Raw genomic sequence first — 10,412 nt, 5'->3', positions numbered from 1 at the left:
AAGTCGATGGGGAACCAACAGCTCACCCTGCTGTATTGATGGAGTGACCTGATCCGAAATAATGAGGAGCCTACGTTGAGTCACCCACTGTTAAAATTGGTCTCAATGTGACCTTCATGATGGAACCATACTTTTTCTGTACTACACTAATAAGTAGTGGATAGAATGGAGTGGGGGGTGTGAACCACAGAATTATCATAACAAAGCAGATGGAGCTGAAGGGAGGGGGCTGTTTGCATTGTGAGCATCACGCCGAGAAAGGGCCGACCAAGAACCGCCAAAGACCTGCTGCCGCGCCTACTCAGGGCCACCGTTGAACTGTAAAGTCAGCCTGCATTTAATCATATTAGCACAACCGGTGAGGCATCGCGTCGGCTGCCTGCTGGGAGACAGAAAATCTCCCTTCACTCTGCTGCTGCTGCCGGCCCAGATATTTCTTGCTAGAGGGGTAAGGAGTGCAATCATGACACCAAAACTATGAAATATGAATGTTTTTTTGTTTTGTTTTGTTTTGTTTTTTTCAAAAGGAGAGCAAAGGACGTGCTTTTCGCAGCAGACGTGAATGAAGAAAAAAAAAAAAACACGCATTTAATTTCATTTGGGCTTCTGAAAATTCACTGTGACCCGTCTTTGCTCGTGGTTAAAAAGCACTGGGGGAAACCTGTCTAATAAAGCCATGTAGTTTCTTCCTGTGAATGTCTGACAACACGGCATGCAACACCATCTCTGTTTCCTCAGCAGGAGCAGCAGAGGATGCCAGACACCTCTCCTGAGAAACAATTAGCCATGAACTTCAGAGGAGAACAATGATTAACATGTGTGTGTGTGTTGGGAGGGGGGGGACTTGAGTTATTTTACAGTTACACTATTGATCCCTTACATAACCGAGCAATGAATTACATAACATCTTGAGCTCTCAGGATACCCAACCCCCACCACTGCCCCACCTCACCTCTCACGCACGAACACACACACTTTTTTTTTTCACATTTTTCTCTCCGCCTGCTCTTTTTCATTTGATTTTTTTTTTCTCTCCTTCGCTGCAGTAACCTCATTTGGACCGCTGGGCTAATTAAAGGGTCCACAAAGCAGAGTAAGAGCCCGCCATATGCTTTTAGCCAACAGTAACTCCAGAGTGTCACAACCTGGAGCATCAGACATACTGTAGCTGTTAGAGCAGAACTAAAATACATTACTGCCTTCTGCTCACCTCCACCAAATCATAAAACCCCCTGAATCTCCTTTAATATTAATTTAATGAGTGTCGTATTGTGCTTTTTACGGTGCGTAAAGACAACTGTGCTACTGCGCATCACGGCTTATACGCAAAGACTGATGTGTTAATATTTCATGGAACAGCACTTTTCGAAAAGAAAGGACAAAACTCTATTGAACAGATTAAAACAGGTTTCAGATGTATTGAATAAATTAAGTGTCAGAGGCAAAGAAACGCACCCCAAAGGAAAGATAAATTAAAGATTACAAAACGGCATCTGAATAAAACACAGTGTGAAAAGTGATTTAAAACTCGATACTCACTCGGGCAGTCTGAGCGCCTCAGGCAGAGGAGCCCCGGGGACCCGACGGCAAAAGCACCGGTCACCTTTAATCTTCGGTCTCGATTAGGAAAAAGGCGAAAAGAGTTTGAGAGCTGAGACTTTCAGAGAGCTCACTGGCTCACAGGAGAGCCTTAGCAATAACTAGAGACCTGTACATACAACGTCTTAAAGTAATAGATGAAATCTTTAAAATCCCTTCGAAAATAACAGCCTACAGGACAGCAAAATGTGGAAAATGTGCATATAACTTACTGAAGAAGTCAAAATGTTGTCACATTTTCACGGATGAAAAACTTTTGTGTTTAAATGAAGATTTTCAGGCATGTTTAAAGGGCTCTAGCTTTACACATGGTTGTCACTTTCTTCACTGTGTGGACTAAAGCGTATGTGAAAACAGTCCTATCCAGTTCACTTCCTCCACATTAACCCAAGTGATGTGAGTAATCAGACTCAGTAATAGGTAGTTAGCGTACAGATGGGGAGAGCAGCCTAAGATGACCCAGTTTTTACTGCCCATCGTTAAAGCCAGTTAATGACAGGAATGTATTTAAAGCTGCTGTATTTGAAAGGAACTGCTTGTTATAACGAGCCTACAGGGAATTATCACCAACTCTTCAGCCCCCCTCAGCACTATGAAGAGCTCTAGCATCTTTCAGCTCATCGTCTTGTTTTTTTTACGGCTCTCAACTTTGCTGTTTTGGCTCAGTCTCACAGAGCTGTTTTCAACCAAAAGGCTCTAAAACCTGCTGTACCTGCCCAGAACCACATGACGGACAACGTTAGCCCCTACATGGCAAACATAGTGGAACATTTAGCAGCCAAAGAGGCAGCTATTTCCATCAGGAGCTGGTGGAGACCAAAAACAAAGCTAAAAGGAGAGACGTGACGTGTCTGCAGGTTGTGTAAATGACCAAATGTTTACAAGCATGTGCAACACACTGTAAGAAGTTAATTTGTAATAATGTGTATAATTTAGTAGATATTTCTAGGTTATCTCAAGAAGCTAAAAGATAAGACTCGTGATAACAAGTGAGTCATATAACCCAAGCTTTCTTCTTCCTTTCCAAATCTGGTGCCCACATTACCCACAATGCAACCTAGCCACTGAGTGACATCACTGGAGGCAATTTATCATATTACATGCAGCTTCCTCTGGAGTCACAGAAGACTTTATACTACTTTTTCACATATGCAGGGGCAGACCAGCAAACATAGTATAATAGATAAAATTGGTGGAGTTACCCTTTAAGTTACACAGGGTTGAATTGTACCAGTTGAAAAGACTCTTTACTTTGTAACTTTAAGCCTTTTTAATTACCACAGGAATTGAAATGAATTAGGCCTCCTTAGATCGTGTGAAGTTACTTTACATGCAGTATGAATTAGACTTGGGGGTCGTTGCTTCGTGCTCACCTCAGACCTGTAGACTGTAAACACAGGTGTCACCGGACAGGAAAGGTGAACCTTTTTCTTTTTCTTCCAGTTTCAAAATCTGGCAGATGGTTCAGAGGACAAAACGTAATTCTGTATGCAGCACCGTTTTCTGGCCAATTCAGGTATCACAAAATCTTTGGCTTATCACCTCAGAGCCAAACACGCTCGCTCATGTCAGCCATGACATCAGTGCGTGAAGGCACATATCGACTAAATATATGGTGCTGCGAATGAACTGTGATGGCATCTGTTAGCGTGCAGAAACGTCGTGCAAAAATACAATGATAATATCAGACTGAAATTGGAGCATTTTTTAAAAATATGTCTTTTTTTTAGTTGTTGTAGTAGAAAAACTGGAGGTGTTCAGGAACACAGTAGACTGGATGTTGCTATCGCAGATGTCTGAAACAAATCTGGATGGTGTGATTCCCGAATACAACAGTTCAAGTCTTGCTCTGGTTTAATCACAGTGCAAATTGATGTAAAGACCACGAACTATAATTAATCACCCTTAACTGTTAATCTTAAATAACCTCCGGACCCCCTCCTAACCTAGTTAACACCCTGTCAGCACGGAGCGCAGCCCTGTCACTGCTCGACTGTTGAGTCATTGTACAGTCGAGACTCAGGAGGGAATAAATAGAAGTAAAAGTTGAAGGGCAAATAAAGAGACGTGCAGAGCTTTTCTCTCATATGTACAGCTCATGTAATGAGGGTCATAGTGCCCGGGGCCTCTCAACTGTACAGACAGCAAAAATAATTTAATTCATGAAGGAGGGAGGGAGGAGCAGTAGCTTTCCATATCAAAGAGGATTGGGAGCATTTTGTTTGAGAGGCACATTTTCAAATTCTACAAATTCAGTATTCTCCTTTTGATTAAAATTCCAAGCGTCTGCCCTGCCTCCTCGCCTGATTGGTGTGTCAAGGGGCTTGCCAGACAAAGGTACCGGCTTTCGACTCCTTCAGGCAATTGCCTTCTTCGAGTGTTAAGCACAGTGGGAATCTGTGGGGGTGCACTCAAAAAATCTTCAGACGGCAAATCCCAAATGCATAGCGGGGTTCGTGTTCCTTGTACAGCTGAGAGACACGGCGGTGTCAGACAGAAGGCTCGTGCTTTTTAAGTCTGATCCTCTCCGTGTCGCCGTGCCAGACTCTTTCGGCGGCTGCAGCGGGCCTTAGCGTGGCAGCGCTCGCCCCTCCGCGGGATTTTCCACTCACCGTGGCAAACGTCTATCAGATCAGACACATTAAGAAGCTAATTGTCCCCCTTGGGTTGGACTGTTCATTATCTGAGCCAGTGCACAGGATGCAGTGAAGCAGGGAAAGGAATGGAGGCCACGGCAAGCTGACACATACAAGCACGGTCAGTGGCTGCGCACGCCGCAAACAGGCATCAACATGGACAGCCTCTGGTTGCGCTGCGCTCTCAAGCTGTGCGAGGTAGTCCTCTGTAAACAGGAAATCCCTCTGTGAAATGTTCAGCTACAGTGCTCTAGTTACTGGACATTTTATTCCTTGCTCAGGTAACCTGCTAGCAGAAATATTTGAATTTAACTTCTGTCTGTCTCAATAATTTATTTAGCACAAGGCACCGAAAGGATTAAAGGCATGTTCACCCTGAGCGGAGCCTGTGTTTGCAGCGTGGGGTGTATTGTTAACCTTACACCACGCGCATTAGTCCACATTATCCAGCGACTACAGTTCTTTGAAAAGGTTGACACCCGCTTTTCACGGTGCGGAAAACCTCTCCCACCCCGCCGCGTTGGAGCCCGTCCAAGCAGCGGCGTATTGGCAGGTGAGCGTTTAATACCATTCAGGCGTCCCCAGTAAACACAACAACAGACCCTGTCCCCTTTGAGCTCCAACAAATAGCTCCCCCTCTTCGTGGCCAACGTGTGTCTTTATTTCCACACACAATTGAGTCATGATGGGATTACCCATTGTGTGTACAGCTGCAGTCACAGGATTAGGGATGACTAGGGATGATGGCAGAGAAAACACCGTTCTCACCGACTGCACAATGCCAGGCACTGGCTCCGCAAACGGCAGCTTAGAAGGTCGCCCCAAGATCCCGCCACGTGTGTTATCAACAGATGATAACTGTTTCCCGCAAAGATGCATCCAAGGAGAGGATTTTGGATACAATATGTTAAAGACATTCCTGAATGTCTTGAGTAGCGTGTGTGAGAAGACGGCACAACTCCTCATCACAGCCTGTCAGCCTTCGCCTCTCTGTTGTTCATACCTTTGTGACAACAATCGCACAATTGTGACGGCGGGCGCATGTATGCGAGCAGAGGAGGCGAGCAGCGACTGTCAGAAGTGACACGTGATGACTGGGTTTGCAAGACACACCATTATCAGGACTCTCACACCTCAGGCAAGCACGCCTCTGTGTGTGTGTGTGCATGTGTGTGTGATAACAGGGTGCACCTTGCGCTCATGCACGCCTCGTGAAGACGGAGCTGCAGATGGGCCTCATGTGAGTGAAGCAGCGCAGCCGGCGTCATGGGAACAATGACTAGCAGTGCTGTTATTACACCTCACTCCAAACTGGCAATTTGGTGTAATTCTAGTCAGTGTCACAACAGCGGCGATGTGCATTTCAAACGCTGTTGTGCTTTTCAAAAGGCTGCAAGCCGAGGAGACGCGTAGCTTTTTTTTTTTTTTTTTGGCGGGGGGGGGGTGCTCATATAACGCCCCCGACCCCTGTGAGCTCCGGTCGTGCTGAGAGGCGAGAGATGTCAGACGGGGTCGCTGATCTGCGGGGACAGTGTCCAGCACAAAACTGTCACTGGTATGCGTGCGTTATGTTTTTTGCTTGTGTGTCGACATCCACGCCAAAGAGTGGCGGGGGCGCCGAGGGAGACACGGTGGGAGGGAGAGAAGGACCGAGCGTCACTCAACATTGCACGTGCGCCCACGCCGTCCCCCCACCCTCCCTCCTCCTCCTCTTCCCTCATTTACAGCCCACACCACCCACAGACCTAAGAGCATATTCACACCGAGTTTACGCACACGCTCTCACGCGCACATAACGGCATATGAAAGGAGTAGCCTCCGCATCAGTGTGTCAGAGGGGCTTATCCGTAATGGGCAAAGCAGGCTGGAGCAGTGAATCAAGCACTTATCCAGAGCCATCCTTTATAATACAGTACTCGCAGTTAGAGCAGACATTCAGAGGAAGTGGTTAAAAGCTTGCGCAAATTATCATGTTTCACATCCCGATGCGGGCTTTCTCTCGCAGTGACAGGTCGCGACGTGCAATATTCTGCAATCTGGATTTCACAGATTGAATGGAAAATGCCAACTTTCAGCTGCCTTTGATCGGGCGAGTCGGTTATTTGCCCGTGCACCAGGTGTTCTGTGCCGACTGGTGTGGCAGCGGTGCCAGAAATGGAACAATAAGGCGGTGTGGCAGCGGGTGAACATGGCCGCAGTTTTCCCAAACATCTAACCTGCCTGCGGTATATAGTTCCAGAGCGATGCAGCTTATCCTCCACACAGATAAAAAAGCTTTGGCGTGCAATTACTAAATTAGTCGAGAAATTAATTTCAACCCAGTGAACTGACACAGAAACGCACTGAACTGCTAATCTGGGAGCAGGAGGGCTAAAAATCCTCTGGAATTTAAAGTTTAATGGATTAATGATGTCAAGGCTCTCAAGTGGATAGGACTGGAGCACAAAGTCACTCTGGAGGAATTAAATTGCTTATGGGGTATGTCAGAAAGCAATCCTTAGGAGTCCACTCGTACAGTAGCTGCTTCAGTGTGTAGCAGCCGACTGCTGCTGATGGCTGTGCACCAGAGCTATCGTCTGGAGCCACACAGGGTCTGCGAATGGCCTCGCTAGCCCATCTCAACGTGCGACGTGGCACATTGTTTCTCTGAAAGTGCACCCCGGGACACAGCCTCATTTAAGAGCACGACAATCGCTGATCAATCAGTCGGCACACAGGGGTTGGTCACATTCGAATCGGAATCCAATCCAGTCGGAATCCAAAATAAGTCATAGGCCTATTTCTGATCTGCCCCCCCCACACACACACACACACACACAAACACAAGAGCACATTAACACAGTGTTTTAATGAATTTGAAACCCAAAGGCAAAAGACTGGATTAATCATTTTGGCAGGGGGAAGATTTTGAGACAGCTCATTGCGTCGTCTTCGAGCACAGCTCACACGTAAACTTTAGCATAAATGTCTGTTCGCGAGTCCTGATTGATGGACTAAAAATAGCAACGCAGAGGAGGCCTACTCGGCCCAACAGACCGAGGGTCTCTGTGGGAGTGAATCCACATATGCTACATCAGATACACACACGCACAAATGTACATATACATACAATGAGATGCACAAAGAGGAGACCATGTGGTTCTGGAGACGCCAGAGACTATGTAAAGGTTTATCAAAATGGAAGGATTTGGACTCATGTCAGCAGAATGCAATAGACCTAAGAGTCTTCATCCATATTTAACGCTGTGTGAGACAGAATGGGGTGGGTTGTTGGATGGGAAATATTTGTTGTACAATTGCAGAGTTGGTCCTGAGGTTTGAAAATACAATGCATTGACAAAACACCATTTACTTCAAAGTAGTGTACGCGATGAGGCATCATATTCCTTGTCGTAAGAATGACACCGAAGTTGATATAAAGTCTATTAACATGTCAAAACTTGGATATTGCCAATGTAAGCATGCTAACATGCTCACAATGAAATGCAAATGATATCACATTTGGAAGTAAGCAAGCAGTTTGTTAGCAAGCCAAATTAAGATAGTATATGTTGTCTTAGTTTGTGTCATAACAGGCTAGAGGATGTGACCATTTAGCGTGTTATCACATGAACTAAGATGGCAAACGTCTCAGCTTAGCATGTTACCAGGCTAAGCTAAGATGTAAACATCTTAGATTAGCATTTTAGCATGCTAAAACAAGTCAGTATCTTGGTGTTAAGGCATGTTATCAAATTAAGATGGTAAAAGTCACATGTTAGAAGGCTAAACTACGATGGCAAACATCTCAGTTTAGCGTGTCAGTATGCTGAAATAAGATGGTGGACGTTGTCCTAATTTTGTATGCTAGCAAGCTAGAAGATGGTGAAAGCTAAGCGCATCATCATACGGACAAAGATGGTAAACATCGTGATGGCACGCTAAACTAGGATGGTGAACAATATCTTAGTTACGCATGTTATCAAACTTAGATGGTAAAAGTTTTAATTTAGCTCATTAGCAGGCTAAACTAAGATGTAAACCTCTTGGTTTAGCAAAATAAGATGTTAACGCCTTTGGTTAGCATGTTGGCATGCTAAACCAAGATGGTGAACATGATCTTTTTAGCGTGTTATCAAACTAAGAAAGTCTTAGTTTTGCATGTGAGAAGGCTAAACTAAGATGGTGAACACTGTCTTGAATTCGTACGCTAGCAAGCTAGAATATGGTGAAAGTTTAGCATGATATCAAAAGAGGTGTAGTGAGTTAGCGGGCCAAACTTCAATGATGAACACTGCCTTACTTAAGCCCGCTAGCAAGCTATATGTAGATGGTGAATAATGTAGAAGGTAAGCAAGACATTGGACAGTTGAGTATAAGCACCAATGATGGAAGCGTGAACTTAACTGTGGCACCGGAGCAAAAAGTCAGGAGGTAACATTCAATTGCGCTCATCCACTGAGGGCCATGAAAGGTGGTACAAAATTTATGGCAGTGGGCAACATGAAAATAGAAATAGAATAAGCAGGGAAGCAATGATAGAGGATCTTCGCCTGTCATGTCTTATCCAAGGTAAGTAAAATCAAACTTGGTGTGTTATTGCATTACTAAAGAATACACGTGTCTGTGTTTGCCCATTAGAAAACCTGCTGGGACGTTTTCTCCTCTACCACCTTCCCGAAGCCTCAAACCGAATAATCAGCCTCCATTGCACTATGTATGAGCCCAGGGCCGACATGGCATCAACATGATCCAATACAAGACGAGTGGATATGAACCTGGGTAACAACATCTTTCTGCATAACCCAAAACTAAAGAGGGAGTGAGTGAGGTTTAATTAAAACGGTCTCAGAGAGCACTGCGGGGCTGTCTTTCACTCTAGATACATATAAATTAAGGTATTTTTAGCCAGGATGCTGCTACTGAACACACTTCTCTCTCCTTTCAGGCCAGGAAAGAGAAAGAGGACTCACTTTGTGAGCTTGATAAGTTCACTTCTGGTGTGAGAACATTAACATTTCTCACTCAAAGACAAAAAAATAGCGAGCCAGTATGGTGATGGGCCATCACAGGAAAGTCTTGGAGTCGTTCCACTGGTATAGAGAGGCTGCCAGGATGCATATACAGCATTAGTATTTCAAGGTGACTTCCTGGGCAAGTTTTCGGGTTTATAACAGTGGTTGTCATAATACATTCTTCTTTGTCCAGATTTATGTTGGATTGTGGTTTCTTTAAGGCTGCTGTGTTTTCATGTTTCCAATGTAATGTGACAGATCGAATGGCTTTGACTATTTGAAAGATGTTGCTTGTAATAGTAAAATTAATGAAACACATAATTAACTTTTTTTTAAGCATCTTTCATTGTATTGTTTTGGTGCATGGAGCATGTCTTTGATTTATGGTCCACTGCTTGATTTTTTTTTTGGCTCACTGTCTCAACTCTTAACAACCAGTTGCAGCATCCAGCTGTTCTCAATGAAAATGTTCTGATAAACCCAAAGTACACCACCTGCCCAGCCAGGAATGTTTGACAGACATTTGGCAACTAGCTGTACATAGTGAAGCAATAAGCAACTAAAGAGCCAGAGGAGCGCAGGGAAAGATGGAACTCTATTCTAAACAATGTAGAACTGTCTGATTCAGTTACCAAAACGAGGATAACCTCCTAACCGCCTGAAAACAGATTTTTCGGAGATGTTTAATACAATGTCGTGGGTTTGAGGCTGAAGTTAACCAAATCTGATTAGACAGTAAAATCTCATTACCGGCGGCTGCTTGTTACGTATCAGCTGGTGCATCCCCCGATGATGGTTGAGCTGGAACATAATAACCTGCCCGTTTTCTTTTTTTTTTTAATAAAATGAGCAAAAAAAGGACAGGCGCATCAGCCGAGCGCAACCTTGCTCGGGGGAGCACACGTACAGTCGACCCCGGTCCTTCTAATTCCTGTTGCGCACTTTTCTCACCTGGCAAGTGTCTCCCCAGGGTAGGTGACAGAGGTCGTGGGCCGAGGATGGTGGGCCTGATGTGAAAAAGCAGAAGCCCCACCCCCCGGGGACAAACTCTGTCAACCAACACATCATCATCATCATCATCATCATCATCATCATCATAATCATCACATCTTCATCTGTAAGACCCCCACCACCACTGTGTGTAACCATGGTGACAGTCTGAGCGAGAGTGGAGGGGCGGCAT

General features: G+C 44.9%; 1 long non-coding RNA gene across 4 annotated transcripts; it reads left to right on the top strand.

Moving 5' to 3' along the window:
* The first annotated feature begins 3,979 nt into the window (after nucleotides 1-3,979).
* On the top strand, nucleotides 3,980-9,540 carry LOC119011452. Of its 4 annotated transcripts, none has more exons than XR_005072198.1 (3): nucleotides 3,980-4,356; nucleotides 8,856-8,996; nucleotides 9,163-9,540. It is a non-coding gene; the product is annotated as an uncharacterized LOC119011452 (long non-coding RNA). The 4 variants fall into 4 exon arrangements; XR_005072196.1 differs by lacking the exon at nucleotides 3,980-4,356 and adding an exon at nucleotides 4,400-4,516; XR_005072199.1 differs by lacking the exon at nucleotides 3,980-4,356 and adding an exon at nucleotides 7,832-7,937.
* The last annotated feature ends 872 nt before the right edge of the window (nucleotides 9,541-10,412 follow it).

Source organism: Acanthopagrus latus, chromosome 21, assembly GCF_904848185.1.
Source record: "Acanthopagrus latus isolate v.2019 chromosome 21, fAcaLat1.1, whole genome shotgun sequence".
In the NCBI taxonomy this organism is placed as follows: Eukaryota; Metazoa; Chordata; class Actinopteri; order Spariformes; family Sparidae; genus Acanthopagrus; species Acanthopagrus latus.
The sequence above is the reverse complement of the archived record's forward strand: the minus strand, read 5'-3'. Positions and strand labels throughout refer to the sequence as shown.